Below are 18061 nucleotides of genomic sequence, written 5' to 3' on the forward strand. Positions count from 1 at the left end.
GAAAGAGGATGGAAGGACTCATTCTTGGGGTATTATGGCAAAAATCCACATTGTGAGAGGTATTGTGGAGATTAAATGTGAATCATGCCATACTCTTTGAATTAATAAGAGCATTATCATACCAGCTTTGGTTCCATACTTCATCTGTTGAAGCCAGCTGCACAGTTAGAAAAGACAAAAGAAGGTTCAATGTCAGACAACATTTGTAAGAGACCATACTAGAGTATATGCAATAAATAGGTAGTTTGAAATAAAACTCAAATTCCCATGCATCCTGGACAGTGCTTTTTAATAATAGAAACAGCCCAAGGGATGCCTTCTCTATTCCTAAGTTTTGAAATTAAGAAACAGTTAGGTCTGGAAAAATATTTTCTACACAGTTCAACCTAGGAGTATGGAGTCCACGATGCCTGCCCCAAGCCATATAGGCTAATCTTGTCATGAGCCTTCTGCTCACTTGTTTTTGTATTCAGCCTGCCAACCGTGACCTGGCCAAGATTCAAAGCTCATATTTACTTCCCGTCCCTGCCCAGCTTCTTGTCAATCGTATTCCTGCCCAGGCCACTGCGGCCACCCAGCCTCTCCTCTCCCATTTTTCCTGACCAACCTGCTACCTACTAATTGCAGAAGCCGCTCACATGACAGCGCAGGTCTGAGAAGCTTCAGCTCTGGCCACAGCTTCTGTCCTGGCCTCTATACCTGCAAATGGAATAACTCCATGCTTACGGCCGTGGGGTTTCTTAGATTCGCACAAGTCTACTATACGGACTGAATTGAAAACGTTCAATCCTCTATGATTTCGAGAGGGATACAATCTAATCACATTTTTCCCAAACCAATTATCTTTTCACTAAGGCAGGAATCGGATTCATTGCCAGCGGGCTTAACATTTTCAGCCAAAAAGTATTTTTTTTTTCTCATTCCACATAAATCTTAAAAGCAAACCTGGGTTTTCCTTTGCAGACTCCGATCCATGGATCATGTGACATCGTCTGTTACTGCCAGTGCTACTATATGCAATGACGGACAGGGAACGGATCACTCGGTCTGGTAGGTGCTGGGTGAGCCAGGTGATGATTCACCCTTGTTGGACCTCTGCATCTCCGCTGCTTTAGGTGAGATACGTTATACACTTTATCTAATCAGAAAGGCGGCCGTAGAAGCAGGTGGTGGGTTTTGTTGAGGTTTTGAAACAGCATTGGTGCTTTTCAAGACTTATTCTGAAAACTGAAAGCTCTTCTTTTAATCGGATGGGAATTCATTTTGCCTCCTTGACACAAAACACAGTTGAGGTATCTTTAAAATAGAAGTTGGTGATGTCCTTTCACTTCCTGTTTCTACTGGTAAATATACATTCAATCAGATTATTAGCATGACAAATTTGAGGCTACACCAATCTCCTCACCTGGCAAAACATCCTTTACCAAGAAAATTTGGCTTATATCACTCATTTTACTAGGACCCCTAGTTCAAACATATATAGGTTTCATATGAATAAATTCTTGTTCTCAATAAATTTTAATGATTTTTTTCCAGCTTTACTGATAAATAATTGATATTTGGCACTATGTAAATTTAGAGTGTACAGCATAATGACTTTATTTATGTATATTGTGAAATGATCACCACAATAAGTTTAGTTAAATCCACACACAAAAAAGAAAAAAAATGTTTTCCTTGTGCTGAGAATTCATGGGTTCTACTCTCTTAATAACTTTCAAATACACAATATAGCTGTGCTAACTATAGTCATCACATCATACATTACAACCCTAGTACTTACTTATTTTATAACTAGAAGTTTGTACTTTTTGACCACATTTATCCAATTCATCCAATAATTTCTTCAGACATCAAAAATGTCATTGCACACTTTGGGTCAAATGCATTTAGATACAAATATACACATAGAATGATATCTTGGCTTTAAAAAAAATTATTCCATCCATAAACCTCAAGATGCTGTGGGCAGTAAGTTTTAAATAAGTTAAACTACAGCCAAATGTTCATTTGGATACTTTTTCTTTTCCTTAAAATCTTCGTTAGATTATTTCCTAAAGAGGAGAGGATTTAGTACTTTTCCATTCAGTTTATGTGCTACCCAATGAGTCTTTCCGTGACTTATATGAAACTTAAGAGCAATCTGTGTGTTGGATCATAATGATGACGGTCAAAGGCAACCAAAAATATCGACCAGCAAGTGTGTTTTCCACAAGTGAGCAATGAGAAGGAGAGCGTACGCAGCCTCGGCCACAGTCCCGGCGGTCACACCGGTGCAATGGCTCATCACATCGAGGGTGTGCCTTGAAAAGCCACGGAAAATGGCCCAACCTAACATGAATTTTCACTTCTCAGCCACAGTCTAGCCCCCCCCTTTGGAAGTAGTTCATTTAAGTTAACCTCTATGATTTTTTAATAGCCCCTCTTTTTAAAAATGCAAATTTCTCCTGCAGGGATAAAACCTCACGTCACTGACACTTCAGGAAAAACGAGTTTATGTAACACTGCTTGTCATGACAGGGGAAACACAGGGGCAGCATTAGGTCACCAGCTGTCACGGGAGCATAAGTAGATTCGACAATGAAAAGCAGTACAAAAGCTGAAGATAAACTTTGCTAGCTTCACAGTTTTTCCCAGGATGGTCCTGGTCAGCTGACTATGTCTCTGAGGAAAGATCACAAACTGTAACTTGTGTCAGCCTATTTTTCTTTCTTAAAACTATGTTCTGTCTTGACTTCTGAGCAGTTTATCCATGACTCTTAAATCCTGACCCCAAGCTTTGGGTCACACCAAATGGATATGAATACCAACTTTGCCACCTGAAGACAGTATGACTTTGAACAAATCCTTCAGCCTTCCCGAGCACCAATTTCCTCAAGTATAATAATATCAACCTCTCTGGGTTGTTGTGAGGATTAAATAAAATGATGCCTATAAAGGGCTCAGTAGAGAACCTAGGGAACCTACTGGGAATGGTAGTAATCACTAGATTTATCAGGGTCACGGATGGAGTGGAGAGCAGGACAATGGAAGCGGTCAGGACAATGACCTGTGAAATCAAGAAGAGAGAGAGGTGGAGCGGACCCTCAAAAGAGGAGCAAAGACGTAAATCAGACTTGTTCACAGTATTTGTCTTGTCTGACAAATTCATCTCAGCACTCAAAATACTCTCCTTGTCTCCCCACATCCAAGGGCATCCCTGAAAGTTCTTAACGACAGGCAACATTAAAGAGGCTGACCCCCAACATGGCATGCAGGCTAATGGACCAACTGGAACATTCCGCTACCGAGATATCTGTATGTAGTGTTTTCCTCCCCACCCTCTTCTCTCTACCATGGAGACAATTGTTTCAGAACAATCTATCCGCAGCCCCTGCCCCTCACGTCACTACCACAAGTGCCAGTCTGAGCACCATTTTCAATTATTTTTCAGTGTAATTTAAGAAAAGGACGGAGGTAATTAGAAGATACATAAAAGCGTCATATCAAAATAAAGGCCCCATGCATTTTTTTAAAAGGTTTTAATGTATTTTTTTAAAGTAGGCTCCATGCCCACTAATGAGGGGCTTGAACTCAAGACCCTGAAATTAAAAGTCGCGTGCTCTACTGAATGAGTCAGCCCGCAGGCCCACGGCCCCACACATTTGATTAAGAAAAAATTTATCCTTCCAACCTACACGGAAATCATGATTAATTTATATTTGCATGGACTTGGAAATCTATAGACAGATTCTGCTTTAAACAAATATGTAATTATTCTTATCAGATTGGAAATTTCAGTTAAGCCACAGCATGATAAATTTTAATAATGTTACAATTTATATATCTCTGTGTCTTTTTCATTTGGATCCGAATGAAAAATATTGATAGTTTTCACCAAGATTTGTTTTTCAAAAGAAGGATCTTTCTAAGAATCAGTGTCCTGAGGACAATTTTGAGGTAGAAATATAGAAGCAGTAAACTATGTAGATGGCCCAAAATGGCGGTGTCCAGTTCTGAAGATCACGACGTGTAATACCAGACCCACAGCTCGCTGTCAGAGCGGCCAGCAGCTTAGGGACCCAGGAAGTATCTGTTTCACAGGAAGATTGACATAGTAATCACATATAAATTGACACTAATTGAGGTAATGATTACCTTTTCCTTTGGATTTACAGTAGCTTGTTTTCCTTCGTCCTGTCTCTACCCATTTAATTCCATCTTCACATCATGACCGCACTAGTTCTCCAAATAATGCAACTCCAACAATTTTATTTCCTTGCAAAAAACCTTGAGTGTCACCTACATAGTATTGCTTCAGTCTCCCTTTCTGGTCTCAAATACACAAATACACTCAACTATCAGGAATATTTAGGGGCACCTGGGTGGCTCACTTGGTTGAGCCTCGGACTCTTGGTTTTGGCTCAGGTCATGATCTCAGGGTCAGGATCTCACGGTCATGAGATTGAGCCCCTCAAGGATCCCAGCATTGGGCTCCACACTTAGTGAGGCTTCTGCTTGTCCCTCTCCCTCTCCTTCTCCCCCCCCCAATCACTGTCTCTCTCAAATAAATAAACAAAGCTTTATTAAAAAGAATATTTAAATGAGTCGTCCTTTTCCTTTTTCTCCCCTTCCGCCATTCTAGGATGCACTCTCCAGCTCCTACTTCCACTGAATAAAGTTGAATGGAAAGACAGTACAGGAAGTAATTACTAGTGTGGTTCTCCCGGTGTTAGACACCCTTGAGATACATAGTGTTTCTACCTGATTATCTTTTTTCTCCTGGAGATAAAATTACAAAATGACTTTATCACTTCCTAAAAGCATAAATTTGGACAAGTGGTAACCTCTGTATCTATGCATTTGAAAGAATAACTTGGACTATATGTAAGATTGTAGGGAAGATAAATGAGCTATTTCATGCAAACCTCTTAGTATGGTGCCTGGCACATAGTAAGTTTTCTACTGATGTCAGCCATTAGTAATGTTATTATTATTATAATTATTTATTTTGAAGCTCCCCCCCAAATCTTCTTCACTCACCACAGTTAGCTTACTCTTCCTTGTCTTAAAATGATAGGTTCACCTGCATCCCAAGAGCTAGATAAAGAAGCATTGTTGTCAGATTGAAGAGTTTGAACTTTTAATTTTATTGTGAGTTATTGAGTTTTCTGGTAAAAAGGGGACATCAACAAATCTGTAATCTTTAAAGGCAATACTTATGGCAGTAAATAAGATGTAGCAGAACAAAAGAGATTGGATGAAGGCACACCAGGTAGGAGGTCATCAGAAAATTGCAATCAAACGTAATTCATGTCTGTTTGTGGGCAGTGACAGAAGACATGGTGGAAGTAGATAAGATACAGAAGTGAGGCAGAAAGAATAATATAATTCCTATGTTTCAAGCTTGAATAAAAACAAAATGTCAGAGGAGAAGGTGATGGGTGTGTCCTTCATTGAACTAGAATTTAGGAGCCTCAGATTAACAATGATGGGGGTGTGCAGCCAGCAATAAGAAACAGGATTCTGGATCCTAAGAAATCAATCAGTGCAAAAAACAAATTGTCACATGTACATATTGTTTGAAGCCACAGAACTGAATAAAGCCATTGAGAAAACATAGCATTCTGTTGATGTAATCCAAGGCATCCAGCGTATTAGTGAGAGACTGTAGAACTAAGCAGAAGAGCCGAGTGGTATGGAAGGCAAGCAAAAAGAGATTTTTCAAGGCACGGCAGAAACTTGGAGCTGCATCTCTAAACCCGTGTTTCTTCTTCATGGGCCCACATTTCCTCTCTCTGCCTCACAGTTAAATGTAGCCATAAAACTGAATTCTGGATAATGGAATTTGAGCAAATGGGTATACACGACTTCCACACCTGGGTCATAAAATCTGCCACCTGTGTTTCTCTATGTTTGCCCAACTGAATGACAACTCTTAGAGCAATCTAGGCAACTTGTTGAAGATGGTAAATATTGCAGACAGCAGAGCTGCTCTTACACTGGGCCCAGCCCGAGAGTGTGGAGCAGACCACACTAGTCCCAAACCCCCGCTGGGTCCCCATGAGTCCATGACAGGAGTGAGAATTAAACATCTACAGTGTTTAACTGCCGCTGTAATTGTAGGGTTTCTTTGTGACAGCAGTGAGACTTCCTTAACTAATATTGAAAGGCCATTTGCAAGTCCTGACTGAAGGAGATGAGGGCCGAGGGGCCTGGAGTTGTAAGGTTCTTCAGGGAGCAGCTTCAGGAGAGCCAAGAGAAGAAACCTCTGTTTTTGCACGTTCAAGAGTGATTGGGAAACATAGAAATGGAAGCAAGAAATGCAGTTTTGGGAAGGGGAAAAGATTTCCTGCTCAATAGAAAGCGAGAGATAGTATAATAATAACCTGAGCAGAACAGAGGGTGAGAAAGGCTTTGACAATTTGACAGTTTCACTTTGGGTATCCCTAGGGATCCCACCAATATTTCTTGAGTGTCTACCATGTGTCTGATGTTAGGAGTACAGACATAGCTGTGAAAGAGAAAGAACAGTAAGTAAACACACAAATCATTACAGATTGTAAGTGCTATGAATGAAATGATCTGCTACCTTAAAGAGAGACGAAGAGGGGCTGTGTGGGGAAAAATGATCTTCCAGCTTACCCACCATCCTATATCAAAACTGCTTTTTCTTGTAGAGGGATCAGTTATAAAGGGGGATAGTGAAGCTATAATCATTTCAATGATTTGTCCAACATTATAACATTTTGGCCATGCATCTTAATTCCTGGCATTATCATTATAGCAAATTTCATTTCAATTAGACCATGTTTGAATCTCTAGAGTATCAGGAAATAAAAAAATGTTTAAAATTTGTTTTGCAGTATGTACCTTAATAAGGTATCTTGATAATACCTCATTTTGAGGTACTATTCCATTCAAACAAGTTGATAGTTTTATTCTAGGAATTTTGTTTTGATAGCATGTATTAAAATTATATGCATGCACACACACATATGTATATAATAGAAACATGAATATATATTCATATTTAATAGTGACTATTTATAACAGCATGTAACAACATTGCTTGGACTGTTTTTTCTCATCTTTTTTTATATTAGTGAACACTTAAAATATGTCATAACAATAACTCATACACTGCTCTCAACATACAAGTTTCTGAGAAAATTCTTTAGAAAGCCAGTTTTACAATGTATTTTTTACTTCGTTGTTGAAATTATAAGAGATAAATCGCAACAAAGACAAAATAAGAAATAGATAATATTCCATGTGTGACTGATTTACTTTTTATCTCTAGAAGCACTATTTTTCCTTTATCTGCTGTGAAGCTTTAGTCAAATAGCCAGTAATATAAAATGTTTATGGTTTTCTGGATTAGAATTATAGTTTCTCGACCTATCTGATTCAGGCTAGATCCTTGTCACAGTTTTTCATTTTAAGGAATAGAAAAAACTTCTGAAGATGTTTAGATTCTGATTTCTTTTTTACACTGGAACCTCAGAGAGTTCGAAAAAACATTCCTCTTCCAAACGTAACTATGATTTCACAGATTATATTCATTTCCATAAAAGAATAGAGTACATTTCAAAGCAGCACTCTGACTTTCAATGGAATACAATAATGAGTTATTTTCAGACTATCTCCAGTTTTTAATATCATAAACTTTACTTCCTTACCAAGTCTTTCAAAATAATACATGAAGAAGTGAATATGTAAACAACTTCATCTGCTCTTTTCTTTTTCCTGTTAAGAATCTTCTCGCTGGTTTTGAAATACTGTATTTGAAGAAAATAAATCATGCCAGATTTATTTGCTTTTACTATATTGACTATTTTCGTTGAAATACGAGTTCCTAAAATAATGTCATTTCACTTTGCTTTTTTGTTTGCCATAATTGCATCCTCCTTCAGTACTAATTGTATATTTCATAAAATGACAGCTATAAGAAAAAATAGACTTGCGCGATGATTTTTACCAAATCTTAGGTCAAAAGATGGTTTTAATTCCCAATATATTTTGCCTTTTCTACCCTGAAATATTATTCTTTTAAAAATGTTCTTTAACTGGGATGACAAAAAAATGGTAATTGATGGAAGATGGAAGTCATAAATTTGAATTAGATATTATGTTAATGTTACATATTATGTTTTTACTAGTAAAAACTAGTAAAAGACTAGTAATACCTTAAATTATTTTGTGCCAATTCTTATTACTCAGACTGAATATATATAACATGTATGTATAATACATACAATATGAGAAACATATATATGATACTAATAGCAGAAACATCAGCAAAACTAAGTTATGAACATAACTTGAAATCCCTCAATCAGGTAAAACTCCTGTAAGCTTTCTCTAGGCAAAACTAGGAGCTGTGACACACAGAGCTCTAAAAACAGACACAGAACTATCTTCTTGCAGCCTCTATAATTTCAAGACCAAGACAGAACTTGAAGTGGGGGTTATCATACACGCTGAAATTTCTTTTCATCAAGTTTTCCCCATCCCCTGACCTATCCTCAGTGATGTTGGTAAGTTGGAGTTAAAAAGTCTTTCATTAACTGCTCAGTGTATATGGTGCACGTATATAATGCATATTTAAAAATAAAATGTTGGAAACCTTTTGAATTCATCCCTAGATCGGATGACAACTGTAGTAAACTAGATCACTACGACGAGGATACTTACTTCACCTAACCACCCCGCCTCCATACTCCCCTGCTTCTTGCCTTAAAGATGGGCCATGAGATTTGTTTTAGCCAAGAAAATATTAGCAAGATTGAAATGACCTTGCGTGTTTGAGCTTGTATCCTTGCATTTTTGCATCCCTGTAAAAAAGAACATGCCCCAGATGCTTGCTGGTCCCAGAATTTTGAGAGATATTTGGAGCAGACCTAAATCGATGGCATAGCCCAAATGCCCAGCAGTCAAGCCCAAGCTAGACCTGTTGTACCACAGCCAACCTGCAGACCCATGAGTGAGAAATAAATGTTTTGCTCTGTGTACCACTGAGACTTTTACAGTTGCTTGTTATGCAGCAATAGCTCTTTAATAAAAGAACATTTTAGAAAAGGTGACTGAGTCATAAATTTCAAAGGAGAAGAATATAGGCAAAAATTATGGCTACTGATCTTCTGGATCAGAAATTTTCTTTCAAGTTACCCGTTATGAATGCTTTTGTTTCCCATACGTGTCACTGCCTCCAAGAAGCAGAGTAATGTTGTTACATATGCTCTCTCTAATCCTCACAAAAACGCTTCATAGGAGATGGCATGACTTCCATTCTGTAGAGGCCCAGAAAAGTTAAAGGAATTGCCCTTGTCCACACAGGTGACACGACACAGAACAGCAGCCCCAAGTGATCAGAACTCAGGGAAAATGCATGTCAAGAAGTTAAAAAGAGAGATCTAAGTAATTTATGCCAATAAGGAGAGAAGAACACTTCTGGATTATAATTGTAAAACAGTGCAGACCAGACAAGCATTTGTAATCTGGCACTTACCTTTCAGCCTAACGTGACAAATGAGAATATTTGTTCAAATCACTTTAGTGTTCATCACGCCATCATTGATATTCTCCATATGATATGTCGGTTTCATGGAAATGAGAGTCATGCCATGTACAATGAGAAAAATGATATTATTGCAAAGATACGTAAGGTGCAGAGAGCCATGAACACATACGGCAGTTCTAGAATCCCCTATCCTCACCGATTTGTTCTAATTGTGCATCTATCTTCTATCTGAAGATTTAGTTCTTGTTCTCAAACAGGCCAACCCATCTTGAATTCTCTGGTCAGAATTATGGAAAATGCATTCTGTTTGCCTTAGTAATTTACTATAGGTTTAGAGAACAGAATTATTTATTATTATTTCAGAGATCAGAACTTCCAAGTACAGAATTATTGTACTAAGCTATTTTACAAGCTTCATCCTAATGGGTCAAATCGGGTTAATTAATAGTGATCCTTGATCAAAGAATAACCTTGGCAGTCTGTCTGAATGGAGCGCTGTAGGCAAGGCAACCAGGGGACCCTACTGGACACCACAAATATTGGCTACCATGCCTAGGACAGGCGGTTACATGATACTGAAGAACGGACCATCCTGATGAAAAGTAACTGACATTTATTCCCTTGTATCTAAGTGGGTTCTGGTCTAAGCAGTCTCCTGTAGATTTTGGTACATTCTGTATGTCTACATACTGAATAATCAGAAACCTGATGTCTTACTCTAGGCAATCATTTACCTATGGCATGTTACTCCTATTAAAATTAGAATTTCTAAGGGTACCTGGGCAGCTCAGTCAGTTAGGCATCTACCTTCCCTTCGGGTCATGATCTCAGGGTCCTGGGATCAAACCCTACATGGGGCTCCCCACTCTGAAAGGAGACTGCTTGTCTCTCTGCCCACCCCCCAACCAGCTCGTGCTCTCTCTTTCTCTCTGTTTCTGTCTCTCAAGTAAAGAAATAAAATCTTTAAAAATAATAAAATAGAATAAAATTGGAATTTCTGAACAAAACAAATGCTGTTCACTTCTGATTTTCAGCAGCTTCCAAAATGTACACATTTTCCCCAGAATCAGGATTTTTTCAAATACCATGCCAAACAAAACACTTTGATGGGCAGGACACCCGTTTGAGGGGGAAGAGACTACGTCCAACCGTGGTGTCAACGGTTCTACTGCTTGTTGTTTAAGATTTCTTCAGATGCTCAAAGATTAATTTGCCGTCAGAGCAACTGACAAGCATTCATTTACCGAATAATGATTTTCTAAATTTATAATTTATCTTGTTATGTGTTGTCACTAATTAGGTAAAACTATAATTTACAAGGGTGGAAATTCCTTTCAGCTAATCATTATCCTTGGTCTAGTAGTTGGAGGGGAAATGAATATTTCTGTAGACAATGCATCCTAGAGTTTAGAGACTGCACAAAAACAAAATCCAGGGTCACACCGATCCTCCCCATCATCATATAAACTGCATTATGAAGGACTTATCTATGAAGATGAGGCTGTGTGGAATACCACGGAAAATAGAAATGTGACCCTTATAGGTATTAGGAGAGATTGCATAAACTTTGTGAAATATGCTCTAGGAAGGGAAGATATCTAGGAACAAAAATAAACAAAGAATGTTGTGAAAAGCCAATTCAGAAAAGGAATTGGAGTGGTATTTTATCTAAGAGAGTTTTAATATATCCATAGCCCATGGTTCAGCATAGTCACAGTGTGCCTTTAAAACCAGCAGGAAAATGCAGTATGCTAAGAAAGCTAATACCCAGTGTTATAAAAGTAAATCTCAACCCAGACTCGGGGTGGCTTTTGCATAGTCTGAAAGTTCCGAGTTTTAGGAAGTTTTTTTTTTTTTTTTTTTAATGTGCTGGTTTCAGAAAGAATAAAATCAAAAGATGCCATCCCCAAAGAACATACATTGTATGTATGTACAGATGTTGGTTTTCTTGATCAAACCGTAAAACAACACCAAAAGATGTTTGAAAGCATTTTCAAGACTGTGTGAGAAAGCGTGACTGGTGAGTTAACAAAAGATCTTTCTTATTCATTTATACATACCAGTTCCCATTTAAGAGGGTGAAAGACGACATATTTCCCCCAAATTGCTGGTAAATCATTTTTTGAAACTGCTACATTAAGATTTGTTTCTATGGATGTTTCCTGAATACTAAACCCCAAATTCATGACATTCGTGTCAGCATATACCTCAGGGCAAGTAGCAAATATTTAACTCAATCAAAATATTACATTATCGAGTTAATTTTATTCTTTAGGACATGATTCCTGACATTCTTGGTGGCTTTTTTCATAGGAATAGTTGGTAATCTTGTTAGTCAGTCCTGTTTTATGGGACCTTAATATGCGGCCAAAAAAGACCTGAGCTTTATGTTGCTCTTTCTTACTTGTTTACAGCCACACCCCTCTCAATATGTTTAGTTCGATTATAATACACATAGACTGAGAACCCTGTTATACATCAACATATCGAGACCTTCCCCAGCTTGAAACTACATGTTTACCATTTATATTCTCTAACTAGTATTCAGAAAATAGTACTTTTCCCAAACACCTATCATACTAATAAATTGCCCAAGTTGCACATATTGCTAATATTCTGATGTTCTTCTATTTCCTCCAAGGAGAGAGTTTAACTTCACAGATGGAAATCACTGCTTGGAGCAACGTTAAATGTTAAAGGTCCATCTGACTGAGTAACATTTATGGATACCACTTCTAGATGCTTAGACCGCTTCTAAGTCAAATTATGTAGCATTAGTGAATAAACTACAGAACGTTTCTGGATGCATATATTGGCAAGTTTTACGAAGAAAACAAAACAATACAGGGAGATGCAACCTCCATCAAATCCAGTGAGGAAGACCGGATGGCTGGGTAAATAATTATAATACAATATAATACAGTTTACAGAAGACAGATGTAAGGTGTATTTTTATTTATTTTTATTTTTTCCTTTAATATAATTTTTTTATTATTATGTTCAATTAGCCAGCATATAGTACATCACTGTAAGGCATTTTAGAGCACAAAGTTGGGTGCCCTCAACTCTGCTAAGGTGGGAAGGAGAGTTTCTTGGGAAAGCTTTACAAATAGATGATATTTTAGCTGAGTTGGGAAGAGTCATTGTAGTTGATTAGATAGATAAGATGTAGAGAAGAAGAAATTCTGAGCAAAGAAAGCAGTCCATGGAAAACACAAAGGCTGAGGGGATGAAAGTATAAGCTTAAGAGGAAGAAGATTTGACTTTCATTCCAACCTCATCCACTTATTCTTTCTGACAACATGGACAACTAGGTAGTTTCTCAAAGCCTCTGTGTTTTTTCCTTTTAAAATGGAGATAATGATTATATTTCCCTCTTAAAGTTGAGCAAAGATTAAATGAGATAAAAATGTAATATATTTTATACATCCTCTGTAATGATTCTGCCTTCCAAATACTTCTTCCGGTCCCCTACTGGAGCAGGGAATAAAAGTAGAAAGCGACAGGAGAGGTCAGTGTACGTAGGTACTGTGACAAATGAGCATCGGGATACCAGGTATTTGGGTGTTTGTGGTAACAGATAGGAGCGCCTATGTAAGACTTCAAGCAGAGAAGAGATGTGATCGGATTTTTGTTCTAGAAATTTAACTTCACTGGCAGCTTGCAAAGTAAACACGTAAGAGTGGGGAGGGAAAGCAAAGACACCATTGAAATAATGAGAGACACAAACAAAGGACATGCACATCAAAGTAGATTGAGGTAGAATCTTCACAGGACTTAGTGAATGATTGCCTGAGAAGGGAAAAGAGGGGTGTGAGGATGGCAGGGAGCATGCTGAGTCCAGAAACACTTCCAAATGTCTGGATCTAGCAACTCGATAAAATAAGAAACGGATAATCATACAAAATAGAGTATCGTAAACTACAGACTGTTATGCGGTTCTAAGTACCAGGGTTATATAACCCAGGGCTGGAAGTTGTTGTTGAAAGCCAGAGCAAGAGGAGGGATGTCCTCTTAGAAGAAGCTGATCCTGAGCTATCTTTGATACACGAATAAGATGCACGTTGGTGATCAGTGAAATGAAGTCATCAGATGGATTCCAGCATAAATGTGCAAGGCTGGATTGACACAGCTGTGCAGTAGAGTGTCATCAGATAGTCCTGTGTGTATTTATTTATGTATTTATCTATATTACACTTGATTCCATAGATGACTGGAGACAGCTAGTGGTTCCTATATGCCAAACCAGTCTATGGCCATACCACCCTGAATGCACCCTATCTCCTCCAATCTTAGAAGCTAAGCAGGATCGGGCCTGGTTAGTACTTGGATGGGAGACCTATATGCCAAACCACAGTTTGGAAAGAGCTGGGGGTAACCTAAAATATTGTGAGGAAAGGATGCACTGAAACACGAGTTCACATAATATAGCCCAATAGCTATATTGGGTTTGCCAACGGTGGGGAAGTAAGTTATTTTGCACTGGTCATTCTGAGCAAAGATACTTGGCAAGTGAAAGGTAACCAAGCAGAGCTTCAAGTAGGTATCAAGTCTTGGAATAACAGATTCACTTATTTAATGAGTTCTATCAAACTCAAATTATAATTATAGATCTAGTCTTTGAAATAAAATTACCGACAGACACATTAATTTCCCAAGTGTTACGTTTACCATGACAGTGGTCGTTAAACTACTTTTTACAAAGAGTCATATTTATTGTCTTTGCTGTTCTTTTGGGTTAAATCTAATTATATTTTCATTAGTGGAGACTCTATATGGAAATATCATACTTATAAGAAGTTAAATGTGAACTGATTCAATAAACAATCTTACCAACAACAATGAAATGGAGATGCTTTTAGTCTATATCACCAAAACTAGAAGTGTGAGAAACTCAAGCCATGTGACATGCTGAATCGTGAAACACTAAAGATATTGCACTAAAGATAAACACTCAAGCAGAGAAGTTTACAAGGGGACATGGTAGTTGACCTTGCATATTTGAAATGATTTAGTCAGTAGCTGGGATTATGTACTTTATATGACCCCGAAGAGTAAAATAAGTTTGTGGTTGGCAGTTATAAACTGCTTTGCTACAATAAAATATGTAGAATTTTTTTTTAAGAAAATTGCCTCTATGAATGAAATGATTTGCATCATGTGATATTCATGACCACATTTCTGAAAGCTCAAGGAAAGCTGAATGACCCCTTTTCTGAGTGTTGTCGAGGAAATGCATTCCAACCTGATCCAAGGAGCTCCATCGCTCACCAGCAGGAACATTTAAGATGCTTTATATTCTTTTTGAGCTTCTTATTCACGGTAAAATAGTAAAAATACCACATATCCTGCAGGGTCATTGTGAGGAATACATATGATTAAAGAATCAGAATGTGCCTAATGCATAATGGGCACTTGACAAATGTTAGTTGAATACAAATCTGAAACATTCAGCTGGGTTTATGTCAGGCATCAGTTAGAAGATAGCTCGAGGAACAAAGCGGTCAGGTTTAAAAATATCTATTAAAACATTTGCAGATAGAGAAGTCTGTATAGGCCTTTTTCATCTTCTTTAACTTTCATTAAGCTCTATAGTTTTCATATGCATACATACTCTAGCAGAGTTTTTTTTTTTTTTCCTTCGTGTCAGTAAAAGTCTAGAGCAGAAATAGTATAGTCTCAGTAGGTGTTAAGTTCACCTGCATGCGGAGACAACAACTAACAGTTAATAAAATAAGGTGGTTGTTTATTTCCCTCTTAGATAAAAGAAATGCCTAGTAGACGGTCCAGTTGAGGTGTTCATCAGGGTCCTGGACTCCTTCGACTGTTCTAAGCATCGTTAGTGTACTGTCTCGTGGTTCAAGATTAGTGCTTATTTTTCTGGTATAAGTGTGGCATTTTAGTCAGTAAGAAGGAAAAAATAAAGGGATCTAAGAATTAGATATTTTAGAAGTTGCACGCAATGCTTCCAATTACACCTCATCGGCCAAAACTTGGTCATTGGCTATATTTATCCTCAAGTGATCCTGAGATATAAAATATTTCAGCTGGTGGGCAAAATGCCCACTTAGAAATTGAGTTTCTAGTTGGAATGAAGGGGGCAAAGAATACTGGATTAGCACTTCAGCCACAGGTGACTACACTCAAATACAGACTTTTCTTTAGAAAATAACTTTGGGCTTGTTTCAACACCTGAGTAAATATAGTCCTAAATTCCCAGCATTTTATATCATAAAGTAGGACCAGAATTATTTTTCCCTGTGAAGCTTTCAAAACAGGAGTGATCAGTAATCCAAAGAGACACTTGGAAATGTCAAAAAATTCTCAGTCAATCTGATGGTCAGAAATATGATTTCCACCATACCCACCAAGATGAACTAGCTTCAGATACCATACTCTCGCCTTGAAAACCAAATTAATTGACTTGTCACATGAAGTGATTAGACATAGATTATTTTGGGTTTTGAAAACCATCTGTTAATGATAATTCTGCTGGTTTTAAAATAGTAAGATATTTCCCCTAGCAATATTTAATAAATAAGATCAAGTATTTATAGGTAGTCCATTCTTCATTTTTTTACAAACCCATGTCATTGGTTTACAGAAAATATTTTTTTTATTTATTTGGCTGGAGAATAGTTCATTTCAAAATGGTTTCAATGGAAGTCATTAAACTGTAGAGGAGAAAGAATAATTTCCCTCTACCCTTTAATTTTTCAGCTGGGAACCTTGTAACAAAAGACCAATTGACAAGGGAAGAAAGTTTGTTAACATGTATATGTCATGCATTCATGGGAAATACTCAGGGGAAAATGAAAATGGTCAGAGGTACCTTAGAATTCAGCTTTAAATACTGTCTTCAGCAAAAAAGAGAAGAGTGTGGGGACCAGTTGTGGGGAGCTAACCAGGAAAAGTATGGTAAACAAGAGTAAGGTTCATTATGCACATTTCAAGTTGGTGTCTTCTCCACTGATAAGAATTTCTTGTGATTTAGTCATCCTTTTCTGCCTGATACAGAGACGGAGACATCCTTACTAATGGGGATTTCCCTTATAAATGGAAATTTCCCTTACAAGTAATTTCTACTTTTTTCTCAGAGATCATTCTGCGAATTCTTTCTCAAAATAATCAACCTCAAAATAATCCTCATGCCAAGAAGACATAATTTGAAGATGGCATGCTCTGCCACCCTTCATTCACATGAACAATGATCTAAAATATAAGATTGTTTTATAAGGCTCAAGATAGCCATTTTGTCTATTTGGTTGGTAATTCTTCTTCCCTAGTGTGACTCTTTTGCTACTGCTTAAGTTGCAATGTGCCTATACCCATGATTATCAAGGAAAAAAAAAAAACAAAAAAACCTTGAGTTTCTTTCCTCCAAAAGTAATGATTATGTGGTAAAGGAAAACATTTTAATGTATCCATTTTTTTTTAAATTAGCATTTTCAGGGGTGCCTGGATGGCTCAGTCGATTGGGTGTTAGACTCTTGATTTCAGCTGGGGTAATGGTCCCGGGGTCATGGGATCAAGCTCCGCATTGGATTCCACATCCAGGACGGAGTCTGCTTCTCCCTCTCCCTTTGCTCCTCCCCTCGATCACACATTCTCTATCAAATAAATAAATAAATCTTTAAAAATTAACATTTTCAGGTAAAATACGTTTTAATAATTTGCACTAATTTAGAAGACATCAGTCATCTAAAAGTTTATTAATGAAGAAGCCATCAAGTCTTGTTTTTTTCTTTATGTTTTATTCATTTCATGAATTATTTTTATTTATTTATTTATTATTTATTTATTTTTAAGAATTGGATTTTCTTTTTTAAAGATTTTATTTATTTATTTGAAAGAGAGAGAGAAAATGAGAGAGAGAGATCATGAGCAGGGGGAAGGGTAGAGGGAGAAGCAGACTCCCCACTGAGCAGGGAGCCCAACACGGGACTCAATCCCAGGACACTGGGGTCATGACCTGAACCTGAGCTGAAGGCAGATGCTTAACTGACTGAGCCACCCAGGCACCCTCATGAATTATTTTTAAAAATAAATCTGTACTATAGTATGAATTCTCCTATCCAGTACATTTTAAGAAATATTTATGAAATATAAAAATATCTTATTTAAAATTATAAAAACTTTTAACTTCACTTGAACTAATAAGGTAAATCTGACTTTGAGAAATAACCATCCTATACCGTGCTAAAAAGAAATGAGCTATCAAATCATGAAAAGATGTGGAGGAATCTTAAATGCATGTTACTAAGTGAAAGAAGACAACCTGAAAAGGCTACATATTGTATAAGCACAACATAGAACATTCTGGAAAATGTTAAACTATAGAAACAGTATAAAGATCAGTGGTTGCCAGGGATTGAGGACCAGGGGAGAGGAGTAGAGAAAGCAGAGAGTATTTTTAGGGCGGTAAAAATACTATAAAAGTGGATACATGTTGTTATGCATTTGTTGAACTCCATGGAATATACAACAGCAAGCGTGAACTATAATGTAAACGCTAGACTTTGGGTGATAATGGTGTGTCAGGGAGGGTTCAGCAGTGGT

The sequence above is a fragment of the Ursus maritimus genome, unplaced genomic scaffold (genome assembly GCF_017311325.1).
Source record: "Ursus maritimus isolate PB19 unplaced genomic scaffold, ASM1731132v1 scaffold_18, whole genome shotgun sequence".
In the NCBI taxonomy this organism is placed as follows: domain Eukaryota; kingdom Metazoa; phylum Chordata; class Mammalia; order Carnivora; family Ursidae; genus Ursus; species Ursus maritimus.